The following is an 11,814-nucleotide window of genomic DNA, read 5'->3' as shown; positions in this document are numbered from 1 at the left end:
AAGTGAGTGTCAGCAAATTTAAGCCATTTACTTAGTTCATGCCAAACTAGTAATACATGCTGAGCACAACATGTAAATATTAGACCATGCCGAGTTAAAATGAGTTCTGAGCCACTCATATGCCAAGTCACTCAAGTGTTGAGTAGATAGACCATGCTGAGTGACTTAGGGGTTGAGTAAATAGTGGATGCTAAGTAGTGTAGGTGTTGAGTCACAATAGAAATATAGTGCATGCCAAGCATTAGGGACTTCATATGTTGAGTGACATAGTTTGGACATATTTGTTTGTAATGGCACAAACAACTATGTAAACAATTTTTGAGCCAGCCTAAGGATAGATTTCGATATTTTGGAGATAAGGAAAAATCTCTTTTTGAATTCCCTATGCAATTACATGCAACCAATTAGAAAATTGGAAGGTTTAACCAAAAAAATGGATGAGTCTCAGTCATAGATTTATACCTAACCCTAAGTCACCTAGTCTTCTTGAGGATGGAAATCCTAAACTATCTAATGAGTGTGTAAGCAATTGGAGGAGAAAAGAGGATAGTTTACAAAGCATTCATGGAGACTTAGAAGCTATGAAGAAAGAGTGAATTGCATAATTAGTTAGAGAAGAACAAAGGATAGAGAAAAGGATACAACATTGAGACATCTGATCAAGAAGGATCAAGAAGACATTGTTTAGAGGTGATCTATTATCATGAAAACAAGTGCCAATCACAGGATCTATGCTGAGACATTCTAACAGGTGATTTTAGTCAAATCTCTTAATAGAGTGGTCTTAATAGGCTATATGAAATCTTTTAACAAGGTGCTTACTTAGTTGTAAGTTGAAGTCCTCTAGCAAGGTACACTTCTAATAGGGTATTGAAATCCTCTAACAAGGTGAGACCTAATAGTCTTTCTAAGCCTTTAATAGGACAAACCTTTCATAGGGTAGATCATGATTCATGATCAAAACATTGTAACCTTAATTGGATACAATTTACAACTACAGTGGTGAAGATTTGTGGGTGTCATCCCCACCCCAGTTTTACCTCCTCACTTGGAGGGTTTCTGGGTAATCATATCTGGTGTTATGTGTGTGATTTCTCTCATGTTTACATGATTTAGATGTATGTGCTTTACATGTTATTCCAATTGATCTATTGAATGCATGAGATGGGTGTGTGGTGAAAGTCTTATGGGTTCAAGTTTTAAACTACTGATTCATCGCCACCCTCCCCCCCCCCCCCCAATCCCCCCTTGAAGTTTACCTTTCCTATTGTAATTCCAACAATTGGTATCATAGCCTTGATCTTTGAAAGACAAGCTTTGCAACTTTGAGGAAAGATTTTGAAATGGAAGTCTAGAAGTCAGGAAAGACCATTGAGAACTAGGAGAGTGAAATACATCTTATACTACATCAACTGAATGAAACAAGAGAAGCTTTAAAGAGTTCCTTGAGGAGAAGGAAAGAAATTGCTATTGCGGAGAATGACAAAAAATACAAAGAGATAGACACTACTAAGCTATTTACAAATGGAGACTCAAATAACTTTGATGCAACAATTGCAGATCTAATGGAAAAGAACAAAATCCAAGCTAAGAAAATTAGAAATCTAAAGCTAGAACAAGAATCACAAGCCATATTGGTATGTGAGGTGATTGAAAAAAAGAAGAAATCAATGGAAGAGAAATCCATGATTGAAGAAGACAAAAGAATCATAATGCTAAGCCTAACAACATGGTTCACTACCATAAGTGCAACAAGCAAGGTCATCAGGCACATGAATGCAGAACTAGGACTATGAACACACAAAGATTTGAAGGTTATTGCTACAACTATTAGAAGCATGGACATGGAGCTTTTGAATGCAGATCCAAATCCATGTGGTCATCAAATAGGAAAACAAAGGTAAGGAACAATGGAAACTCTTATAATTGGAATTATAATACAAGATATAGCTATCATTATTGTCAAGAATATGGTCATGTTCCTAAAAAATGTATTAGGACACACTTCAATGGTAACTGCAAAAGGTGGTTGAGTTAAACCACATGTTTTAGCTATTTGAAGACTAGTCACACTAGTAAATATTGTCCAACAAGGTCAAAGGCACCAAGTTGTGAATTTGATAAGAGCAAAGGTAAGGCATATGTTGAACAAATTAGAGATGAGATGAAGAAGACATGGAAAGTGAAAGATGATTGCAACACATCAAATGGAGAAGGGATCACTTCACCCAATGGTCTAGGTGATCACACCTCATCAAACTAGGCAATCAAGAGGTACATGGGATTGATATTTAAAGGTTATACCATACATCGGTTTCAAAAGGATATAGTACTAAAAATACTAAATTTGCATGAATAAAGATGCAATATGTTGTTAGAAATCAAAGATAAATCTTTAAGTTTTTCATGTTGTTGCCAAGTATGAAACATTTCCTATGTATGTCGAGTGGAATTTAAGAAGATGTCAAGCTAGCAGTCTGGCTAGTTGATGTCAAGCTCATAGTAGTTGTTGAGTGATGGAAATATCAATGGATTCCAAGTGAACTTGAAATTAGTTAATGTTGAGCTTACAACTGTGTAAGCACTCATCATTAAATGCAAAGGTTTATGAAGGGTATATGATCGATTCTTGCTCATTTTTCATGATTTTAAATTCAAGGAAGAACAAGCAGAGAAGAAGGCAATTTAGAAAATAGTTCAAAGTGTTTGTAGAGATTTTAGTAGCAATTTGACGCTAGTACATCATGTTTCTAAAGGTATTTATCAAGAGTCGAGCTATGTAGCTTTAATTTTCATAAACCCTAGTTTGACACAATGGCATCAAGTTCAAAAACTGTTGAAGGGAAGTAAGTTCTAAATGTTTAGCTAGTTAGTAATGAAGTCAAACAGCTTGTGTTTAAAGCCATTCCTAACATCCCTTATAAATAAGACCCTTTTGGTGCATTACCTATGATCCTACCAAATGTAATAATCATGACGTGAGGAGATGCTATAACTATAAAATTGGTAGCATTGGTGATGGTAGCATTGGTGACATGGAAATTAGGGATGCATATAATAGGTTATGTGATAATGGTGTTTTGAAGGAAGAATTCCAAATTGTAGAGAGAATGGGTTTAACACAAGCCCTATATTTTCCTAATGTATTCAAAACAGAGTGGATATGAATTGTACTGAGCCAAATTCATGATGGCTCTTTATGGCTAGAGGGAGGACCTATCAAAATATCCAAGAGAATAATTCATAAGACTATTGGCTACTTAACCCTAGATCTACCTAAGCTACTTGGAAGTGATTCCAAGGAAGTAATTGAGAAGAACACTAGAGAAAAATGGAATAAGAAAGGCATGACAATTGATACAATTGTTGATCCATTGTTAAACTTTGTTGTAAGGGTAATCTCACATAAATTCTATCAATCTAGTAGATTGAATAGTGTACCCTATATAGCTATGGATGTTGGTTGCAAAATTGTAAAGAAATATCATAGATATGATATGGTAGAGCTATAGTTGCAGAAAATATTGGAGAACCTTGGAGCAATCAAGAAAACCAAGAGTGCACAATGCAAATTTGGTTCCATGTTGATTTGTATATTCTTTTATATACAAAACATATTCCCCTCAATTAGTATTATAGCATGGAAGACCAATAGATCAATTGTAGTGCAAATTAATGAGTACATTGAGTAGCTAAGAGAATACTTTAAATCCATAATGACTAGTTACTTTGAAGATTTCAAGAAGTCAATGAAGGAAAGAATGAGAGTAATAGTTTCTTTAGTTGAAAGACATTATAATGATGTATGTTTTCTTATTGATGCTGATTACACTTTTGTACAAGCTACCACACCAAGGGTAAGATGGTTGAGACCCTTAGGGTATGATATCAATGTGGATGAAGCCTCCGTAGCCATAACAACTATACTAGCAGAGGAACTAGATAAGATTGCAAAAGTTTTTGGAAAAGATGGTAAAGTCTAAGATTGCCAAGGAGTTGAAAAATGCATCAACCATCAAGAAGAAGGTCAAGTTGGTGAAGAAATTAAAAGCCAATTTTGGAGAGGATACCAAGGAGGAAGAGGAAGAAGAAGACAAGGATGAAGAGGAAGATGAACCTCAAGCTCAAACACCTCTAGCATTGACATGGGGAATGGGAGAAGATAAGGAAGAAGAGGAGACTAAAGGTGCTAAGGGAGAAGAAGCTAAGGAAGCACCTACTCCTGCTGAGCCAAAGAAAAGGAAGGCTAAGGCACAAACTATGGCAAGGGTGAAGAAGATTGTCAAACCTAGCCAAGAAAAGCCCACTACACCTACCACTAGAACTAGTACATGTGCAACTACTTAGAAAGCCAAGGAAAACAAAAAGAAAATAGAACAAGGAGGCCAAGAGAAAAAGAAACCAAGAAGGAAATATGTAGCACAACCATATTCTTAGGAAGAGAAGACTGAGTCAAATGAGAACAACCAATTCAAGGTGGTGAGTCACAATCCTCTCTTAGATCTGAAAAATTTATGTGAAAATGTAAAGAATAATGTAGATTTATCAAGGTTTTCACATGTTGATTTTGATAAATTGGGTAAAATGGAGAAAAACCAAGTGGAAGAGGCATTATATGCCATGATATCAAAGTTTAAGACAACTCCACTTGAATTTGCCAACTCAGTACCTAAGAGTCTATATGACATAGTTGAGAAAAAATGGTGTTATTGTCTAAATTTGGAAAGACAAATTAGGGAGACACAACTAGTCCAAGTAATGCTAGAGTTAACTAAGGGACAAGCTACTAAGGTTGTTAAGAAATATGTAGTTAGGTTCAAACCTAAATACAAAGCCTATAGCATTCTACAAAATAATATTGAGGATGTCATGAAAAGTCAACACAAATATGGAAAGTCATTTATGGGTTAACCATAGTGAAGAAAGGAGAAATTGATCCTTCAAAGGCTAAGGATGATCCTAAAGATGATGCTAAAGATGATGATGATAAAGAAGATGATGAAAAATACAATGCAACTAAAGCAGAGATAGAAGTGAATGAAGATGACAAGGCAACAACTGAGCTTGAGCAGTAAGAAGAACATAGTGTGCATGGCACACAATTGCCAAGTGTTAGTCCTCTCATGACATAATCAATATTACTAAGACTATAACTGTAAAGGATGTTAATGATTCATTAGCTCAAAACATCAATCTACTTATTGCAAAAGATTTGAATAAAATACTAGATCAATCTACACTTCAAGCTAAAATTTGTGAAAATCTAGTTTTGGTTAGTGTAGAAGAATTGCAAAAGGTAGTAACTAATGTCACAAGGGAAAAGGTGAATCCACAAGAACCACCTTCCATCATGCCTTCTACTACTCATGTACAACCTTTGTTTCTAATGCCACAAGATACATCTACCAAGGTTGATACAATTGTTAAAGTTGATATTGTTGAGAAGAAAGAAAAAGAGAAAGACACTAGTACAAGACAATAGGAAACATGATAGACAGATTCATTTGTACCTACAACATAGGAACAAGGTACTAGTCAAGTCATAGTGATAGACTAAGGCAAGATTAAAGAGAGTGAGCTAACACCAAAGGTGAAGGAACAAGTGGCCATCCAAGCACTAGTAGCCTTACCAATATCTAGCACTCCCACTATACAAGCTCTTCAAAAGTTGGGCACATAAGCCATTCCATTGCAAATCTTAGTGCAAAGCCCTAGCTTACCAAAAGTTGAAAAGGTAAATCATTATGGAGATATCAATCTTGATGAAGAAGTTGTTATTCCAAAGTATGACTGATACTATGATATTGGAGAAAATAGGCATATTAAAGAAAGCATTAGAAAGGGAAAAGCATCAAGAAATGCTTAAGAGAGAACACAGACAAAAGCAAGAACTTCAAGATATTAAGGACATCTTTCTAGATACATTTAGTCTGCCAACTTCTAAAGAGACAAAGCCACTAATAGAACAATTGAAAGACATAGTGGAGAAGGTCAACAATAAAGACCTTGATAAAAATGAAAAACTTTTATAATGGTCAAAAAAGTAGTTTCAAGGTAAGGTGAATGAGAAAATATCTAGTGAGATAGCACTAACTCAAGTTGCATTGGAAACTAAGGTTGAAGAGGTGAAGAAGGTAATTGAGAATATATTCTCATTGTACACAAAGCTATGTAATCCTACACTCTTCACTCAAGAGACTAGAAGTCACATTTTGAGTCTAGAACACATATTTACTACATTAGGTGCCAGCCTACCAACAAATCCAACTTAGAGTGAGAAGCATTTTATGACACTGCTTTAGACACAGAGTCAATTAACTACATTGACAATAGAAGAGGCTAACATAAGAGCCAAATTGACATGTATATAGGCATCTATCACCCCACACATGGAGATATTACACAAGGAGCTAGGCTATGTCGAGACTTTACTAAAGAAAGACCCCAATATTTGTACTTTAGATGGTCTAGTGTTCCTTGCTGCCAAGCTTGCAATCCAAATTAGATCATTGGATGTTGCTTGTGATAACTAGGATGTAGCCCTCATGATCATAATGAATGTCCATAAATATTTTTTGGACAAACACACTATAAGTGTATAGCCCATTTGATATAAGTGTCAAAAAGGGGGAGATAGAAAATATGATAGAAAATATGGGGGAGATAAAGAAAGGAGAAGATATATGAAAGGGGGAGATACATTGAGAGAGCATGAAAGAGTATCAATGCATTGAAGTTAAAGTGTATCAAAAAAGACACATTTACTCAGAGAGGAGCATAGATTTTGGATATAGAAAAGACATATTAACTCAGGAGGAGCTAACAAATTTTGAGGTTGTTGATCTCAGATTTATTTTGACTAGTGAATGTCAACACACTTAAGAAATTTACTTAGTTCATGCTGAACTAATAAGACATGCCGAGTTAATCATATGAATGTTAAACCATGCTGAGTTGTAATGAGTGTTGAGCCACTCATGTGTTGAGTCACTCAAGTGTCAAGGAGATAGACCATGTTGAGTGAATTAGGTGTTGAGTAACATAGTGGATGCTAAGTAGTTCAGGTGCTGAGTCAGAACATAGTTACAATATGTGTTGAGCATTAGTAACATCAAGTGCCAAGTGACACATAATTGACATACTTGTTTGTAATTGCACAAACTCATATGCAAGCCATTTTCTAGTTGACCTAAGGATAGATTACAATTCTATAGAGATAAGGATGAATCTATTTGTAGAATCCTTATGTATTTGCATGCAACCAATTAGGAAAATGGAAGGTCTAGAGAGGCAATATGGATGAATATCAGCCATGGATTCATACCTAACCCTAAGTCTCTTAGTCTTCTTAAGGAAGATGAAAACCCTAAACTTCTTATGAGTTAGAAGTGATTGAGAAGAGATGAGTTGCAAAATTAGTTAGAGAATAATAGAGGATAGAGAGAAGGCTACAACAGTGAGACATCTGATTGAGAAGGAATAAAGAGACAAATTTTTAGAGGTGATCTATTATTAGTAAAGAAAATGCCAAACGTAAGATCTATGATGAAACATTATAATAGGTGATTTTGGTAAAATCTCTTAACAAAGTAGTCCTAATAGGCTATAGTAAATCCTTCAATAGGGTGACATTCCAAGTGGATGATCAAAAGTCCTTTAACTAGGCACACTTCCAATAGGGTGTTCAAATCTTCTAACAAGGTGGAACTTAATAGTCTTTGTAAGCCTTTAATAGGGCAGGCCTTTCACAGGGTAGATCATAGTTTCTGATCAAACCATTGTAACCTTAATTGGATACACTTTATAATTGCAGTAGTGAAGATTTGTGGGTATCATCCCCACCCCAGTTTTACCTTCTCATTTGGAGGTTTTTTGGGTAATCATACCTACTATCAAATGTGTGATTGCTTATATGTTTACATGTTCTAGATGTATGTACTTTACATGCTATTTTGATTTCTCAATTGAATGTATGAGATGGATTTGTGGTGAAAGTTTTGTGGGTGCATGTTCTAAATGTTGATTCCCCCCCCCCACTTAGAAGTTTACTTTCCTAATTGTAATTCCAAAAATTTGTATCTGAGCCTTGTTCTCTCAAAGAGAAGCTTTACAGCTTTGAGAAAAGATCTTGAAATGGAAGTCTACAAGTTAGGGAAAACTATTGAGAACCAGGAGATTGAAATACATCTCATTTTTTAGTAGCTAAATAATGCAAGAGAAGCTTTAAAGAGTTCCTTGAAGAGAAGGAAGGAAATTGCTAGTGCTAAGAATGACACACAATACAAAGAGATTGATACTACCAAGTTATTTGCAAATGGAAAATCAAGTGAATATGAAGTAGTAGTTGAAGATTTGATGGCGAAAAACAAGATCCAAGTTGAGGAGATCATAAATCTCAAGTTAGAACAAGAATCACATGCCATAATGCTATGTGAGGTAATTGAATAGAAGAAGAAAGCCATGATTCAAAAAGACAAAAGAGTTTTGTCTCACAGATTAGAAGAGACATCATCATAACTAACCAATATTTCCAACATGCAACTAGATACTCTAAGTCAAATGATGAATGCCAAATATGAACTAAATGTCAAGGACATTGAGATTACTACATTGAAGTTGTAGAATGAACAACTATAGAATGACCTAAAAAGAGAAAAGGAGTTTGTTGAAAGTTTCAACAAGCCAAATGAAGCTATCAAATATTTTGAGCAACTACTAGAATCCTCTATATCTAAAAATGATATATTTGGATTGGGATATTCAAGCATTTTAGGAGGGTCATCTAAAAGTGCTGAGGAAAGGAATGACAAAGGTAAGAACTTCAAACCCACTTGTCATAATTGTGGTAAGAAAGGACGTATTGCTAATGTGTGTAGGAGCAAGACTAAAAATTAGAATGCTAGACCTAAGAGCATGATTCATTGTCACAAGTGCAATAAGCAAGGTCATTAGGTACATGAATGTAGAAGTAGAACCATGCATGCTCCAAGATTTGAAGGATATTGCTATAATTGTTAGAAGTATGGTCATAGAGCTTTTGAATGCAGATCCAAGTCAACATGATCAAACAAGCAAACACAGGTAAGGAAAAATGGCAACTCTTATTATTGGGATTATAATACACGATATAGCTATCATTATTGTCAAGAATATGGACATGTTTCGAAGAATTGTATTAGAACATAGTTCAGTGGTAACTAAAAAAGGTGGTTGAGTCAAACTACATGCTTTAGTTGTTTGAAGACTGGTCACATCAGCAAGTATTGTCCAACTAGGTCAAAGTTGTGAATTTGATAAAGGAAAAGGCAAGGCAGATGTTGAGCACATCAGAGATGAGATGAACAAGACATGGAAGAAGAAAGATGGTTGTAGTACATTGAACGAAGAAGGGATCACTTCACCCAATGGGTCAAGTGATCACACCTCATCAAACTAAGCAAGTAAGAGGTATGTGGGACTGATATTCAAGCATTGCATCATACACCAGTTCCAAAAGAAGCTAGTACTAAAAGGACTACATTAGCATAAATGAAGATGCAATATGTTGTTAAAAATTCAAGTTAAATCTTTTGAGTTTTCATGTTGTTGCCGAGCATGAAAAAATTTTCAATGGATGTGGAGTGGAATGTTAGTTAGAGCCAATCTACTAGATTGGCTAGTTGATGTTGAGGTTGTGGTAGTTGTCAAGTGATGGTAATACCTATAGATGCTAAGTGATGCTAAAATCCTATTCTTGAAGAGTTTTCTAGTTGTACATGCACTGAGCATTAAATGAAAAGTTCTGAAGGGTATATGATTAATTTTTGTTCATTTCTCATCATTTCAAATTTGTGTAAGAGCTAAAGGTGTAGAAGGCAATTTAGAAGTCTGTTCAAAGTGACTACAATGATTCCAACAATGATCTCACTCACATTTTACAAATTTAAAAAGTATTCTTCACAAGCCAAGTTACACAGTTTGAAATTTGTTAAACCCTACTTCATCAAAATGGCATCTAGTTCAAGAAATGTGAAGGAGAAAGAAGATTTTGATGTTCAATTAGTCAACAATGAAGTTAAATAACTAGATTTCAAAGCTATACCGGACATTTCTTATAAACATGACCCATCAGGCACATTATCAATGATTCCACCCAAGGTCATAATGGTCCAAGACATGAGGAAATATTACAACTACAAAGTAGGAGGCATAGGTGATATGGAAATAAGACAAGCCTATTATAAGTTATGTGAAAATGGTGTCTTGATGGAAGAATTTAAGATTGTGGCAAGAAAGGGTTTGACCCTAGAATACCCCACGGTGTTCAAAACTAAATGGATCAAGATAGTATTAAGTAGAATACATGATGGATGTATATGGTTGGAAGGAGGACCAATAAAAATTATAAAGAAAAAAATCAATAGGGTAATTGGATATCCAACCCTAGATCATCCCAAGACTCTAAAGAGTGACTCAAAAGAGGTAATTGAGAAAAATACAGGTGCAAAATGGAACAAGAGAGGAATGACCATAGATACCATTACTTATCCTCTACTTGACTTTACAATTAGAGTTATTTCTCACAAATTCTATCAGCCAAGTAGGTTAAATAGTGTGTCCTACATAGCAGTTGATGTTGGATATAAAATTGTCAAAAGAGATCATACTTATAACCTTGCAAAACTTCAACTACAACAGATTAATGAAAACCTAAGAGCCATTAGGAAGATAAAAAGTGCACAGCATAAGTTTGGTTCAATACTTGTGTGCATATTCTTCTTTGTACAAAATGAATTCCCATCTTTTGGAAAAGTTGATTGGAAGACAAACAGATCAGTGGCTATTCAAATTAATGAATATATTGAGCAAATAGGAGAGAACTTTGAGTCAGTTATGACTAGCTATTTTGAAGACTTTAAGAAGTCTATGAAGTAGAGGTTAAGGATACCTATCTCCCTAGTTGGAAAACACTACAATGAATTTTTTTCTTCTTGTGGATATTGATTACAATTACATATAGTAAGCAGTGCCTAGGGTAAGATGGCTAAGACCCTTAGGCTATGAAATCAATGTTGACGAAGCCTTAGTTGGCATCATTGCACTCCTAGTAAAGGAGATTGATAAAAGTGCTAAGATCTTTGGAAATTTTGATGTCATGAAATCTAAAGTTGAAATCAAATTAAAGATAGCCTCCACACTGAAAAAGAAGGACAAGTTAGTGAGGAAACTTAAGAAGAAATTTGGAGAGGGTGCTGATGCAGAGGAGGAAGAAGAAGATGATGATGAAGAGAATGAAGAGGAAAAAGAGGTACAAGCACAAGGACGTCTAGCTTTAACCCAAGGTGTGGGTGAGAACCAGGAAGAAGAAGTTGTTGAGGAAGAGGAAATCCAGGAAGCACTAGCATAGGCCAAGCCTAAGAAGAGAAAAGCCAAGGTACAACTTGTGGCTAAACCAAAAGCAAAGAAGGTTGCCAAGCCAAGCCTAGTAAAGCCAACAACACCAACAACTAGGGAAAGTACAAGGGCTAACACACAAAAGGCCAAGGAGATAGTGAAAGAAAAGATAAAGACAAAGGCCACATAACAAAAGGGGCCAGTGTAGAAGAAGTAAAGGAGAAAATATGTTGCACAACTAGAAATAGATGATGAAAGAATATAATCTAAAGATACAAGTCAATTTAGAGTGGTAAGTCATGCACCTAAATCTGATCTTGAGAATGTCTATGAGAATGTTAAGAATAATGCAGATATGACTGGTTTGAAGAATATTGATTTTCTAAGTGATGTCTAATTTCAATTTAAGTTCTTGTGGAGTATTAAATTTATGCAATGATG

The sequence above is a fragment of the Cupressus sempervirens genome, chromosome 4 (genome assembly GCF_028749045.1).
Source record: "Cupressus sempervirens isolate cs-2001-9-10 chromosome 4, ASM2874904v1, whole genome shotgun sequence".
Classification (NCBI taxonomy): Eukaryota; Viridiplantae; Streptophyta; class Pinopsida; order Cupressales; family Cupressaceae; genus Cupressus; species Cupressus sempervirens.
Note: the sequence above shows the minus strand (reverse complement) of the source record.